Source organism: Dipodomys merriami, unplaced genomic scaffold (assembly GCF_024711535.1).
Source record: "Dipodomys merriami isolate MVZ:Mamm:240054 unplaced genomic scaffold, mDipMer1.0.p SCAF_1, whole genome shotgun sequence".
Classification (NCBI taxonomy): domain Eukaryota; kingdom Metazoa; phylum Chordata; class Mammalia; order Rodentia; family Heteromyidae; genus Dipodomys; species Dipodomys merriami.
Window position 1 is genome coordinate 29,242,790 of NW_027202270.1, and position 14,434 is coordinate 29,257,223.

The following is a 14,434-nucleotide window of genomic DNA, read 5'->3' on the forward strand; positions in this document are numbered from 1 at the left end:
TCTTTATCAAGTTGAAGAAATAACCTTATGTTCCTAGTTTGCTGGGGGGGGGGTTCATAAATGAGGTTGGATTTTGTCAAATGCCTTTTCTGCATATATTGATAGGATCGCAATTTTGTTCTTTAATCCATTGACATGATGGATTATATTTACTGATCTTCAAATGCTAAACCAGCTTTACATACCTGGGCAATTATTTCCACTTAGTAATTTGTAATATGTTGGTGAGAATTTTTGAATCTATTTTAAAACAGATAGTGGTGGTTACTTTTCTTGTCTTGTACTGTCTTTGTTTGCTGTTGATATTAGAGTATTGTTTACATCCTAGAATGGAGATTCCTTCTCCTTCTAACTTCTGGAAGAAATTGTAAAGATTGATAATGATTTATTACTGTGTTGTTTAGTAGAATCCATCAATAACCCATCTAAGCCTGATATCCTCTATTTTGGAAAGTTACTAATTGATAATTCAATTTATTTAATAGGCAAAACCTCCAGGTGGTTTTAAAAAACTCACAGCAGAGAGCTCACACCTCTACAAATGTGGCAGAGATGAGCAAAGATGGCTGCTGGTGACTGGGTAGAATATTAATATTTCAGTTTTAAGCGAGGTAGGAATGCTTATGCTCATATATATACACACATTCACATGTGTGCACTTTACACGTAATACCAGTAACAACTAATATTAAAGTCAATGCTTATACCAAAAGGAATTTTTTTATTACAAACAAATTCTAAATGTTCAGAGAAGGTAAAAATATGTTCTCCACTAAATAGGTAGGTAGGTAGGTAGATAGATAGATAGATAGATAGATAGATAGATAGATAGATAGATAGATAGATAGATAGATATGCATTTAAAATTCTGGAGAAAATTTTCCAACTTATACCTCTTTAGTGCACTATCAGAAAAATGAAAACATCATCACACTTGCAAGGGATCCATTTTCTGCTTTCCACACACTGTTTGTCAAGAATTTACTCAAGGATGGAAGCCAACAGTAAAACATGGGGGCAGTGAAGAGGATGAAGGAAGGTGAAGATGATCAAAGTACTTTATATGTATTTATGTAAATAGAACAATGAAAGTTGTTGAAACTGTTTTAAGAATCAGGGGAAAGGGATGAAGGAGAGTGCAGAAAGGAAGGAAGTTTGATCAAGGTACTTAGTATACATATATGGAAAAGCACAGTGGCATCCCCTTGTACAATAGATGCTAATAAAAAAAAAAAAATTTGGGCCAGGCACTTGTGGCTCATGCCTGTCATCCTCGCTACTCAGAAGGCTGAGAGCTCACAGTTCAATGTCAGCCTAGGCAGAAAAGTCCATGAGACTCTTATGTCCAATTAACCACCAGAAAACAAGAAATGATGCCTGTGTCTCAAAATGGTAGAGCTCTAGCCTTGAGGAGAAGAGTGCAGGAACAGCACCCAGACCCCGAGTTCAAGTCCCCCAACTGAAAAAGAAAAAGATTTCTCAAAAAATACTATTTTTACAAAACTTTAGGATTCAAGGGCTTATCTTTCCTCAGATGTTAACTAAGCATCAAAGGTGAGGCCTTTGGACTTGAAACTGTCTACCACAGAGCCCAGGCATCTGACACAGTAAGGATAATGGATGAATTGAGTCAGATCCCATCTTTTGTTTCTACCTCTACAAGAGAAACTCATTGGGACTGCTTTTTCTTATAGTGTGTTTTATGGAAAGTTTCTTTTTTATTAATAAGTTTTTTATTGTGAAAATACTGTACAGAGGGGTTATAATTACATGAGCAAGGTAATGAATACATTTCTTATCAAGCATTGTTGCCTCCTCCTTTGTTTCCCCTTCCCATCCCTGCCCTCCCATATCCCCTCCACCCCACCCCACCCCCACCAAAGGTGTAAAGTTCATTTTTCAACATAGCATCTTGTACTTTTTTTTTCAGAAGAAAGGATTGTTTAGCTATGAATCACATGAGTACTCCTACGCCAGGCATGGTGGCTCTCAACTACTCAGAAGGCTAAGATCAGGAAGATGGTAGTTTAAAGCCATCCCAGGAAAAATGTTCTCAAGACTCCATCTCCGTAGAGAAACCTTGCTGTATTGATGTATGCTCGTAATGCCAGCTGCAGCAGGAAAGGTGAAAACAGGAGGATCATGGCCCACCATGTGCAAAAAGGGACAGAGTTACAGTGAGATAATCTCAAAAGACCACTAGGCTCACTTCTTCCTGAATCCGTAAGCATAAGTGAGTTGAGTCAAACAATAGCATGTATTAGAATCTGGAATACAGGAACTCTGTTAGTGCAAACTAAATCATAATATCTTTCATCTTGGGCTTGCAGAGGTAGACTATAATTTTTCTCACCACACTTGAATATTTCCCTTTAGAATTGGCTTTTCAGAACAGAAATCCTGAGGCTTAATGTTTGAGAATGAACAATAAGCTGAGAATCAGGAAATTTGGCTTTGAATGCTAATTGTATTACTCTGTGCAAGATAGATAACCTCTATGGGTCATCATTTCTTTGCCTTTACAAACAGTGACATTTTTAATCAAATGCAACAAAACAGAGTACTATTCTGAGCAAGAGAAATTCTACTGAGAGTCTAAGTCCAAGGTAAAAATACATAACACCCCAGACCCTCCAAAAACTTTCATTTTTGTCAAAAACAAGGTTATGAAATTCCTGAACTACATAAAAAATTAAAACTAAAGTATTTTCAATGGTGGGTCCATTTTTCCAAGCACACAGATTAAATCAACCTAACAACAACAAGCTGTAGGAAATAGTAACATCAATATTAAATTCAATGAATATTAATCAGTGCATCGTGGTGGAGTAGGGTATGCATTGGGAAGGATATTCAAATTTGGGACAGAGGGTATCTAATAGCTCTGAACTTTCCAATCAGCTTGGCTGTAAGCATAGAGGGGCTGGGAAGGTGGCTCAGTGGTAGAACGCTTGCCTTGCATGCATGAGGCCCTGGGTTCAATTCCTCAGCACCACATAAGCAAAAAGAAAAAAGCTGGAAGTGGTGCTGTGGCTCAAGTGGTAGAGTGCTAGTCTTGAGTTGAAGAGCTAAGGGACCGAGCGCCCAGGCCCAGAGTTCAGGCCCCACGACCGGACCCAAAAAAATAAAATAATTTTTGAAGTACTTGGCACATGAAGAAAATATAAAAAGTTTTTTTAAAAAAATTAGTTCAAACGTATGATATTATTCTTTTGTCATATTATTCTTGGTCAGAGAACAGTTTTTAAGCCTATGGGTCAGGACTGATTTATATAGATGGTACTCCAAGACCTTGGAAAGTTCAAGAGCACACACAGTGATATAAAAAACACATGGGAATTTGGAGCAGGTCATCAAAACATTTTGGATATCAGCTGGAACAGCTATTCAGGGATTACCAAATCCAGCACAATATCTTGAGCAGATGTGAATTGACCTGGCTCACATCCCACAGAGACCAAAACTCCCAACTGGATCTCAATCAGTTGTTCCAAGGTTAATAACTATTCCATTTTATGAATTCTTTTCTCATTGCTCAACCAAATTCTCAGCAATATTAACCCATTTCTTCCTATTTCAATGACTAAAATTATTTAAGGTTTATGCATTCCACAACTTCACTATTTTTCAGGAATGACATTTGGACCAATCCCAAATTCTTCAAACTGTATTCTAGTTCTTCCCACTGTCACATGTTTCAAACTCATAACAAAAATCAAGGAGACAAGTATGTTAGGTAAGTTAAAAAGAATAGGAAAAGGAAGATGAAAACAGAAAAGAAGGTTAAAGAGCCTTGAACACAGCTAACAAGTCTTTTCCATGTAGTTCTCAAAGTTGAGAACAGGATATCAGAGACTGAAGATAAAAGCAGAGGAACTAGTTAGACAGCCAAAGACAGTGTAAAATCATCCAGAAGATACCAAGAATACTTGCAAGACCTTTTGGACTCTGTCAAAAGATCAAATCTAGCTGGGTGCTAGAGGCTCACGCATGTAATCCTAGCTACTCAGGAGGCTGAGATCTGAGGATCATGATTCAAAACCAGCCCAGTCAGGAAAGGCGATGAGACTCTTATCTACAACAAACCACTCAGAAAAAAAAGCCAGATGTGGCACTGTGGTTCAGGTCGTAGAGCACTATCCTTGAGCAGAAGAAGCAAAAGTGTCCAGGCCCTGAGTTCAAGTCCCAGGACCAGCACCAAAAAAGAAAACAAAGGGGGGGCAGGGATCAAATCTATGTATAATGGGAACTGCTGAGGAAAAAGAAACAAAAGCTAAAGGCTTTGAGAATCTATTCAACAAAATAATAGCAGAAAACGTTCCCAACCTCAAGAAAAAGAGTTTTGTCTCTCTTTTTTTTGAGCCTAAGTGCTGTCCCTAACCTGTTCAGCTCAAAGTGAACACTACCACTGGAGCCACAGCACTACTTCCAGACTTTTGTCTATCTAAAATGCAGAACTCCAAGAGAAGAGACCAGAAAAGAAATACTCCTAGATACATTATAGTAAAAAAAAACCTAAATATACAAAATAGAGAAATAATAAATGCACAATAAAAATTAAATAAATGACATCCAATAGAAAGTCCATTGGAATAACTGATTTTTTTGCGGTAAACACAAAACACAAGGAGGACATGGTAAGATGTAACCCTGAAACGCAACAACTGCCAACATTTAGACTATGGCTTACTAGTAATTTTTTGGTCTGGCTTTGGTATCAGGGTAATACTGGTCTCGTAGAATAAGTTGTAGTATTCTTTGGGGAAATAATGAAACAAGAAACAATAAGTAAGTCAACAAAACAACTCTCAAAATGTGGCTGAAAAATCAAAAGAAGATGTAGTCTATGAAAAAGTAATTAGCCAAAGGCACTTTGTAAATGATACCATAAACAAATTTATTTTCAGAATTTATGAAGTTTATGCAATCAAAAATATGAGGCACAAGCTGGACATAGGAGATGACCACTGTAGCATAACAAATTAGCATCATGGTATGAGGATTCGTTTCTTAAATGAAAGTTTGATAATAAAACCCCACAGGAGATAATACGTTATTTGCTGAAGAACTAATTGCAGTTCCTGATTTAGTTCTGAGTGAGGACTTACAGTACCTTTATTTAACTGATAATACTTCTAATTAGACATGTGTTTCTTGAGTGTAATGGTTTGTTAACTATAGCCTCCAACAACGCAGATCCTGGAAACCTCTTTTGAGGGAGCTGGAATTAGTGCATTGGATATGGGTCTAAAAGTTTGTGTTGGAAATTAGATTCACAGAAACTAGGAGACGAATGCCATGAAGCACTCATTTTCTCTAAGCCTGCTATTGACTTTGGCATACCATTCCGTATTCTGCAATGCTATAAAATGTGTAAAGCCTGCTCAGGATATTCCCTTCCCCTACTTGTGTGGCTGTACAGTTAGACTGAACACAGCCTGGATTCATCCCCAGAAATCCAGAATTGAATTTTATTCCATATCTTCTTGATACACAAAGCAAAGATACTTGCTGCCCAGTTAGACCTTCAAGAAAGCAGTAGATATTAAATACCTGAGAAACATTATCGTCATGAAGCGCGCAAGCTTCTAGCGCTTACCTCTTTATGTGTTCCTTCATCGAAGAGTGCATTTGCTGTGCCAGAGCAAACTTCCAGGCACAAAGATGCACTGGAGAAAAAAGCAGACAAAGACATCTGTCCTCAAAAAAAGTTTTCATTAGAAAACTTTTCCTTAGAAAACTTAGGCTAGAAATAAAACTTTGGATTGCACTTACTGGTAGGATGTTCAAAGCTATGAGATGGAGTAAGAATGTCAACGCGGTGAACACAGAAAAGAAACTTCTAAGAATTGAGGAGAGTTCCCCATTGAAGAGGTGATAAGGGAGAAATTGAGAAATGAGGGTGAAGGAAATCTGAGGAAGTGAGATTCGGTAAATAAGGTGAAGAACTTCCAAATGACAGAAAATGCACAAATCAAATTCATCAGACACTGACAGATCAAAGACAAGAATTACAGAGAAACTATTGAACTTCATCATTTAGAAGTCATTATTGATCCTGGTGAAAGTAATTTTAGTAAAAGGGTGAGGAAAGATGACTTGACTGAATTGGGTACAAGAAACAACAAGAAAAGAAATAAATTTCAGATTAAAGTCTTAGTAAAGCAGCATTCCCCAAAAGATAATACTTACATGGGAATTTTGTTGTTATTCATTTGTTTTTTTAATATTTTTTATTGTAAAGATACTGTACAGAGGGGTTACAGTTACATGAGTCAGGTAATGAGTACATTTCCTATTGAGCGTTGTTACCCCTCCTTTGTTTTTCCCCAACCATCCCTTCCCTCCCTACCTCTCTAACACCTACTCCCACCCCACACACAACCCCCCCCCCTCCACCAAAGTTGTAAAGTTCATTTTCAATATAGTATCTTGTACATCTCATTGTTACAATAGGTAAAACTGTATCCTTGTTTCAGCATGTTGTTATTTCCCTTCCCCTCCCCAAATTAGAAAAATGTATATACAAGATGCAGGGCACTGAACTCAAAAACAGTGAAAACATGAGTTATACCACAGGGGAAGAACATACAAAAGAAACAAAAAAAAATCACATAGTACATTAAAAACAACAGCGACAAAGAAACAGTCTCTTGTGGGCTGGAAAGGTGGCTCAGTGGTAGAGCGCTTGCCTTGCATACCTAAGGCCCTGGGTTCAATTCCTCAGCACCACATAAGCAAAAATAAAAAAGTCGGAAGTGGCGCTGTGGCTCAAGTGGTAGAGTGCTAGCCTTGAGCTGAAGAGCTGAGGGACAGCGCCCAGGCACAGAGTACAGGCCCCACTATCGGCCCCCCAAAAAAGAAAAAAATAAAAGAAACAGCCTCTTGTGACCCTATCTTGGAGTTTATTTCGCTTAGCATCATCTTATGTGGTCATATGTACATAGCTTTTGACCTTTTCTGCTTGTCTGATAAGATTATCCTAGACTTATACTAGTTGTTGCAAATAAGGGAAACCATGGGACCTATGTTTCTTTGGGTCGGCTTACTTCACTTAATATAATTTTTCCAAGTCTTTCCATTTCCTAACAGATGGGCAGTGTCATTCTTTCTGATGGAGGCATAGAATTCCATTATATATATGTCACATTTTCTTGATCCATTCATCCAATGAGGGGCATCTGGGTTGGTTCCATATCTTAGCTATGGTGAATAATGCTGTGATATACATAGTTTTGCTGGTAGCTTGTGATCATTTGGGTAAATGCCCAAAGTAAGACTGCTGGATCATGTTCATTTGTTTTTTTAATACTAGAATTTGGGCCATACTTGAAAGCTACAGCCTTTTAGAAATAATAGTCTTCAACGGTATCTCAAAGTTTTCTTTCTTTAACTTGGAATTTTGAACAAAGATTCTGTTGTTTGAGGTACAAATTTGGCTGCCATAACAAAGGCCAAAAATGCCAGCAGGCAAACACAATGGGAACTTCTTTCTGTCTTACCTAATGATATGAATGAACTTACTCAGAGGGATGAAGAATGCCAGAACCTTGTGCATATTCATGCTGGGCCATGCTCAACTTGCAGCATTAATATTATGGTCTTTGGAAGCTGCTTTAGCTTCTGCCATGATGTCCACATGAATGAGCAGGAACAGGGAAGAGGTAGGATTATATTCTTGTTTTAATGGCATGAACTGTTATTGTCCTATAATAATTATGTTCATATTAGATATAGAGAATGATGATGAAACAATACTGAAAAATTCTCCATCCTGTTAGCCAGAATTTAGCCACATAATCATACCTGGCCAGAAAGGTGGTTGAGAAATGTTGTGTTTATATATATATATATATATATGTGTGTGTGTGTGTGTGTGTGTGTGTGTGTGTGTGTGTGTGTGTGTGTGTGTGTGTGTGTGTGTGTGTATGTATATATATATTGCATGTATAAGTTTATATACATACAAACAAATTTTCTACTAAAAAAGAAAAAGAGCAGATATTAAGAGGACAATTAACAATTTCTGCACACTGATCCTTTGAAAACAACAAAACTGTGACTATAAAGTAAAAAATAATAAGATCCATTCCCCTTGTGAGTGGTTGCCTGGACAAGGGCATGGGCTCTGGTCCTAGCTAATGAGATCTGAGGAGCAATGTGGTGAGGGTTCCTGGGAGAAGTTTTGTTGTTGTTGCTGTTGTTTTATCTCTCCCATTGCCTGGAACCTACTGCAGCCATTTTGCATATAGGCCAACACAGGGAGGAGACAGAGTAAGGAGGTTCATGGGAACGTGAAAGCACAGTTGTTCTAACAACACCAGGCTTAAGGGTCTGTCCTGCCTCTGAGCTTATGAGAAATAATAGTGTGTATGCATGCATATGTGTTTAGATGATGGTCTTATGATTTTGAAGTCCTGGGCTCAAGTATACTTCCTAACTCAGGCTTTCAAGTAGGGAGGACTATAGGTCCAAACCATCACATGTGGTTAATACTTATGACAATTTAAGCCAATTATCATGAGCATTTTTAGTTACCTACAGTACAAACCATTCATCTGTAAAGGAGTTGAGGATTGATAGAGGATGACAGAAAATACATAGCTATCAGGTAACCGAAGATAATCCACATACCTCCAAATGTCCTGTCCTTGCATTTTTCCTTTATGTCCCTTCTCAGATTTCAATTTATAAAGATGAGGCTTTATAAAGCCAGGCTTGGTGGTACATACCAGCAATGCCACTCCTCAGAAGGCTGAGGAAGATCTCAAGTTCAAGGTCAGCCTGGGCTACAGAGAAAGACTGTTGTCAAAAAGGGGGGGTGGGGCTAGGAAGGTGGCTCAGTGGTAGAGGGCTTGCCTTGCATGCCTGAGGCCCTGGGTTCGATTCCCCAGCACCACATAAGCAAAAAGAAAAAAAGCTGGAAGTGGTGCTATGGCTCAAGTGGTAGAGTGCTAGCCTTGAGCTGAAGAGCTGAGGGGCAGCACCCAGGCCCAGAATTCAGAACCCACGACCAGACCCCCCCAAAAAAAGAGGGGGGGTGGTGCCAATGGCTCAAGCCTATAATCCTAGCTACTCAAGAGGTTGAGATCTAAAGGATGACAGTTCAAAGCCAGCCTAGGCAGAAAATTCCTAGAGACTTTTACCTAAATAATCAGCAAAAAGTAGGGCTATCAGTGTGGCATAAGTGGTAGAGAACCAACCTGGATCAAGCAAGCTGAATAACATTGCCAGGCCCTGTTTTCATGCCCTGGTACACCAACACAAAAGAGGAGACAAAGAAAGGAGACAAGAGGAGGGGAGAAAAGCGAGGCGGGGGGTGGGGAGGAAAGATTGCTTATAAGGAATTGGCTCATGCAATTATAAAGGCTGACACATCCCAAAAAAGGGAGTATAATCAGCAAACTGGATACCCAGATGAGCCAATGATATAGTTCCAGTCTGAGTTCAAAGACATGAGAGTTAAGAAAGCCAATGTTATTTCAGTTGGAAGGCTGGTAGACTTGAGGTTAGAATGAGCTGAAGTTCTAGTATGAAGTTCTAGCATAGGGGAAAAGCTGTTTCAAGTTCAGAGGCTACCAGGTAAGAACTCCTTCTTATTTTAATCATTTTATTCTATTCATGCTTTCAATTGCCCAAAAGAGGGCAACCTACGTGACTCCGTCTACTGATTTTATTGCTAATCTCATCCAAAAACACTTTCCTAGACACACTCAGAATAATACTTGATCAACTAGTCACCTTGTGCCTTAAGACAAGTTCATGCATAAAATTATCTATGACAATTTGTCATAACTACAACTCTGAGTCTCATTTTTTAAAAGGGGCCAAAGTTGCACACAGCCTCCAAAGCATCGATCCTTGAAAACTTCCAGTCCCAGCAGTTAGGGAAGATTGTGCTACAGCAGAAGAAATACTGTAGCCTCCTATTCTTTGTGTTGAGGGAGGGAGCTGAATTAGAGTTAAAGATAATAACCTTTGCTGTGGGATTTGAAAAGCAGCCCCTGACGTTTAAAAGTGAAGGGTAAAAGAAAAGAATTTAAAGGTATAGGACTTTGATTCTTATAAAGAAGATTTTATAAAGTTCATGAGAATAGCAGTGTGTTCGTGGTTTTTCTGGAAAGCCAGGGATCTCTGGTTTGGGTAACTAAGATATCCTTGTGATCTCCTCCAAAGTCTTACACTCACAGGGTCCTAGAACAAGTAGAGAAAGAGGCAATAATTAAAACAGAGCTGAGGATGAGGGGGCTTCCTTGCAGAGTGGACTGAAGCTCCATCATGAATAGATTAACGACCTATATGGTTAGGGTTCTTGACATTGACACCTAACATCCTGTAAAAGCTCAAAAATGAAAACAGGAAGAAAAATAAGAAGAAACCACATCGAGGAACAATATTACCAAAGAAAAAATTCAAAGTAATGTCAGCACTTTCTAATGGGAAATGTAAGACAGATGAGGAGCTGCCCACTGTAAGAAGCCAGGTGAGGCCCTGTGAAAATAAGGCTCCACTCATGGATGTAAGTAAACTATCTGGAACTTTCGGATGACCACCAAAGTAGGTTTTGCAGTTTCACTGCCCAGGCTGCTTTTTCAGTGTACTCTGAGGCCTTCAATTGATCACTTAATCCCATGAGCCCAATCAGAGGCAGAAAGAAGATGGAGGCTTCTGCCTGAGAATGTGATTCAACACCTTGTGCTGTGCCAGCACTAAAGTAGGGAGAACACCCAATGATACCACAAGTGTACAGCACCTAAGCAGCGATATCCTGTTTTTAAGAAGTTAAAGAGACTTCAGTTAATTACCTCTGTTTGGAGATCAAATCTAGTTACACCCTTCTAGACCAAAAGCCTTCCTTCCCTACCAAATAATGCTCCTGGAAATCTTCCAAAAGGGTGCAACATGCACCCCCCCTCCCCAACCCTCATCCTACTTGAGTATGCAAATCTCTACCTCATGCCAAACCAACACATCTCAGAACCAATATCTGGTTCTCTCTAGGCTACAGAAATGATGCCTTGTTTGTCTGACCTCCTTTAGAACTGTGACTAAGGGCAGAAGGATTTGGAGCAAATACTTTAGAAGTCAGAGATGAAGTCAATGAAAGAGACAAACATAAAAATACCCAGTGTCTGATTTTCTTTCCTTTTCTCCTTCCAGAAAGAAAGAAAGAAAGAAAGAAAGAAAGAAAGAAAGAAAGAAAGAAAGAAAGAAAGAAAGAAAGAAAGAAAGAAAGAAGGAAGGAAGGAAGGAAGGAAGGAAGGAAGGAAGGAAGGAAGGAAGGAAGGAAGGAAGGAAGAAAGAAAGAAGAAAGAAAGAAAGAAAGAAGCAAGCTATAGTTTTCTTGTAATTTTTCTACTAAATATATTCCATTAAAAGATGTCTCTCTCAAATCCTATTGATTTTCATGCTAGTAGGAAAGAGAGATTATCATAACAAGTGGAAGAGGTTGAGTTATCCCTGCAGGAAAGGAGAGAGATGCTGTGTCTGCTCTAGACAGCATAAGTCCAGTGTATTATGTACTTTGAGTTAGTCCCAAAGGGATTAGATAGATAGAATGAGGTAAAATGAGATAAGCTAGGAGAAACAAAGGAAGAGGCAACAATGCTTGATAAGAAATGTACTCATTGGGCTGGGAAGGTGCTTAACTTGCATGCATGAGGCCTTCGGTTCGATTCCTCCACACCACATAAGCAGAAAAAGCTGAAAGTGGCGCTGTGGCTCAAGTGGTAGGACGCTACCCTTGAGCTAAAGAGCTGAGGGACAGCGCCCAGGCCCAGAGTTCAGGCCCCATGACAGACAAAAAAAAAATGTACTCATTACCTTGCCCATGTAATTGTAACCCCTTGTACGGTATTTTCACAATTAAAAATAAATAAATTCACAGCAAAAAAAAAAAAGATGAGATAAGTTGATAGCCTGTATGATTAACAAGTCTTAGCTGATGTGTGAAATGGCAGATCCTCTGTCAATGGGATGACCCGAAGCCAGTTAACAAAGGCAGGGCCAAGTAAATCTTTGGGGACAATGAGTATTTGGAGGTACCAACTAAGGGTGTTGAGGAAATGAAAATTGAATGGGGCAACTACCTATCTGCATACATGTGAGATGGTGAATGGCTTGTTATTTGTCACACAGTGTCCCATGGGAGCTCCAGTGGTACAACTAGTTAGTGCATGGAACTTATACAAGGTCTCCCATGTCTGGTGCTTCAAATGAAGCATTGTAGGTAGTAGATACACTACAACTATTGACTCTGGCTTACCTTCCTAGCACACCATTCCTACCTTTAAGGAACTTGCTGACACTAAGAGGATGTCCCAAACCCTTTCTGACTACATCCTTGAGAATGATGGAAACGGGCTGGATTCATGCTCAGCTAAGTTGGAGCCCCAGTCAGAAAAGATGTGGTCCCTCAGGTGGATACGCATGGACCCTTCCATGTCCTTAGTAACCTCAGTGACAATGTGGCTTTCCAGACATCAAAAAAACTTAACCTGTCCATCAAGATTGTGGCCCGAAGAAGACCCTTCAAGCACCTTAGCCTTCCTGACGTATAGTCATCAGCCAATAGCTTACAGATGTTGCCTGGTCTTCCCCCCTGAATCCTAGTGCCCATTCCTCAGATCCTTGAGTTCCCCTTTTGATAAAGCCTAACAAGTCAGAAATTTAACATCCTGCTCCACAGCATCACCTCATCACAGACAACCAAAGAATTCCTCCCAAAAGACAAAATGACAGGTGTGAGTCAGCCCAGGTAGATAGCAGTTATCAGGGCTGAGGAAGATGTGGCTGCTGGTAACAGAAAGAAAAAAAAAGTGACAGATAACTTCCTTGATAATACTGATACTATTTAATGAGTCTTTGAAAAGTTAGTTAATGAAAATTATAGTCCCTAGTGACAGCAGCATAATCTAGACAAATTCCAAAGGCTTTGCTGTCATCCTAAACAGACTCTTCTAAATCAACATAAGCAAAGGGAATAGAAAACTGTAAATTAAAAGGATTTGTAGGTGGGATGGGAAAGAACTTGGAAAATTCAGCTTCAAAACATCATTGTATCATTTTTCTTTCCTAAGCAGAATTGCTGCTTGAATAACCTGGACAGTTGGCCCAACTCCTAACTTGGCTATGCCTGGAGTCACAGCTTATAACTGAGTGAGAATGAGAGGCCTCGTTTGTTTCTCTTTTGTTGCTGTTTTGGTTGTTTATTTCAAGGTCAGTTTAACATAAATATCTGTTGAATTAAAAAAATGAGGGAAATAAAAGGATTTCTTATGCTCAGAGTTCATAGTGCTATAAAATGAGATTATCTTCTCTAAAAATTTTCCCAGTTCGCCAGGAAATGGTGGCTCATATCTGTAATCCTAGCTACTCAGGACCTACCAATGCCTAGTGACTCAGATTATATACATTTAAAGAAAATATCCAGGCTTTCTACCTGCACTTGAAGGTTGAAAAGCATCATAGAACAAAAACAATGCCAGTTCCTTGGAAGACTGAGACAGGCCCGAGTTTTAGACCCAACTTTGCCATTTCTCCCTGTATAAGCCCAGAGAAATAAGTTATTTTCAAGCCTTGATTTACTTATCTGTAAAATGATACCTGAAATTGATACATCAGGGTTGTACACAAAGAAAAGGATCTGGAAAGTATGGTGTCCTTTCTAAATATGAGGAAATATAAATTGTAGCTGCTCAGATCTAGCTAAATGGAATTTGGATTTTTTTGACTTGTGAAATGACTCATTCAACCATTCTAAGTTACTAAACCTGTTGCCAGTGACACAATGATGGTCCACAAACCACACTCAGTAACGAAGTTGTCACAAAGTCACAAAATACATCCCTTCAATTTATGCTGAAGAGAATATTTTCCTCTGTCTTTTGGATGTTCTTGAGACAACACACGTGTATCAGAGCTGACCATGAGGTCCTTGGTGGCTCTCCCTGGCTAGAATGTGCTGTTCTTTTGGCAGCCAGACATCATTGTGCTCATGTCTGGAATCGGATCAACAGCTGGAGTTGCAGCAGCTACTGGCTATAATTTCTCTCACTCTATCTCCCTGCTGTGCTGCTGGTTCTTTCAGGCCAGCATGAGAGGACCTGTGAGGCCACTTTGACATCTGGCCAGGCAGCTGGCCTGGGCTTCTGTGTCTGAGAACACAATGATGATTCACTTGGTACAGTCTAAGTCCTTAGATGAGGTCTTCAGTCCCTGGCAACAGGCTGCCAGGGAATAGTGGCAACGACAGAGAATTGAGTCTTTGAAACCCACTAGAATCATATTGTATCGACACTGATGAAGGTGCTCTTTCTTCAGTTTGCTCTTGTTCTTAAGAGTAAACAAAATGTTAAATATTTCTGTGGTGTATGGGAACATCCTAGAGAGTTCCAGAGATAGAGGTTCCAGCAACTGGATACTTCTATTCTCA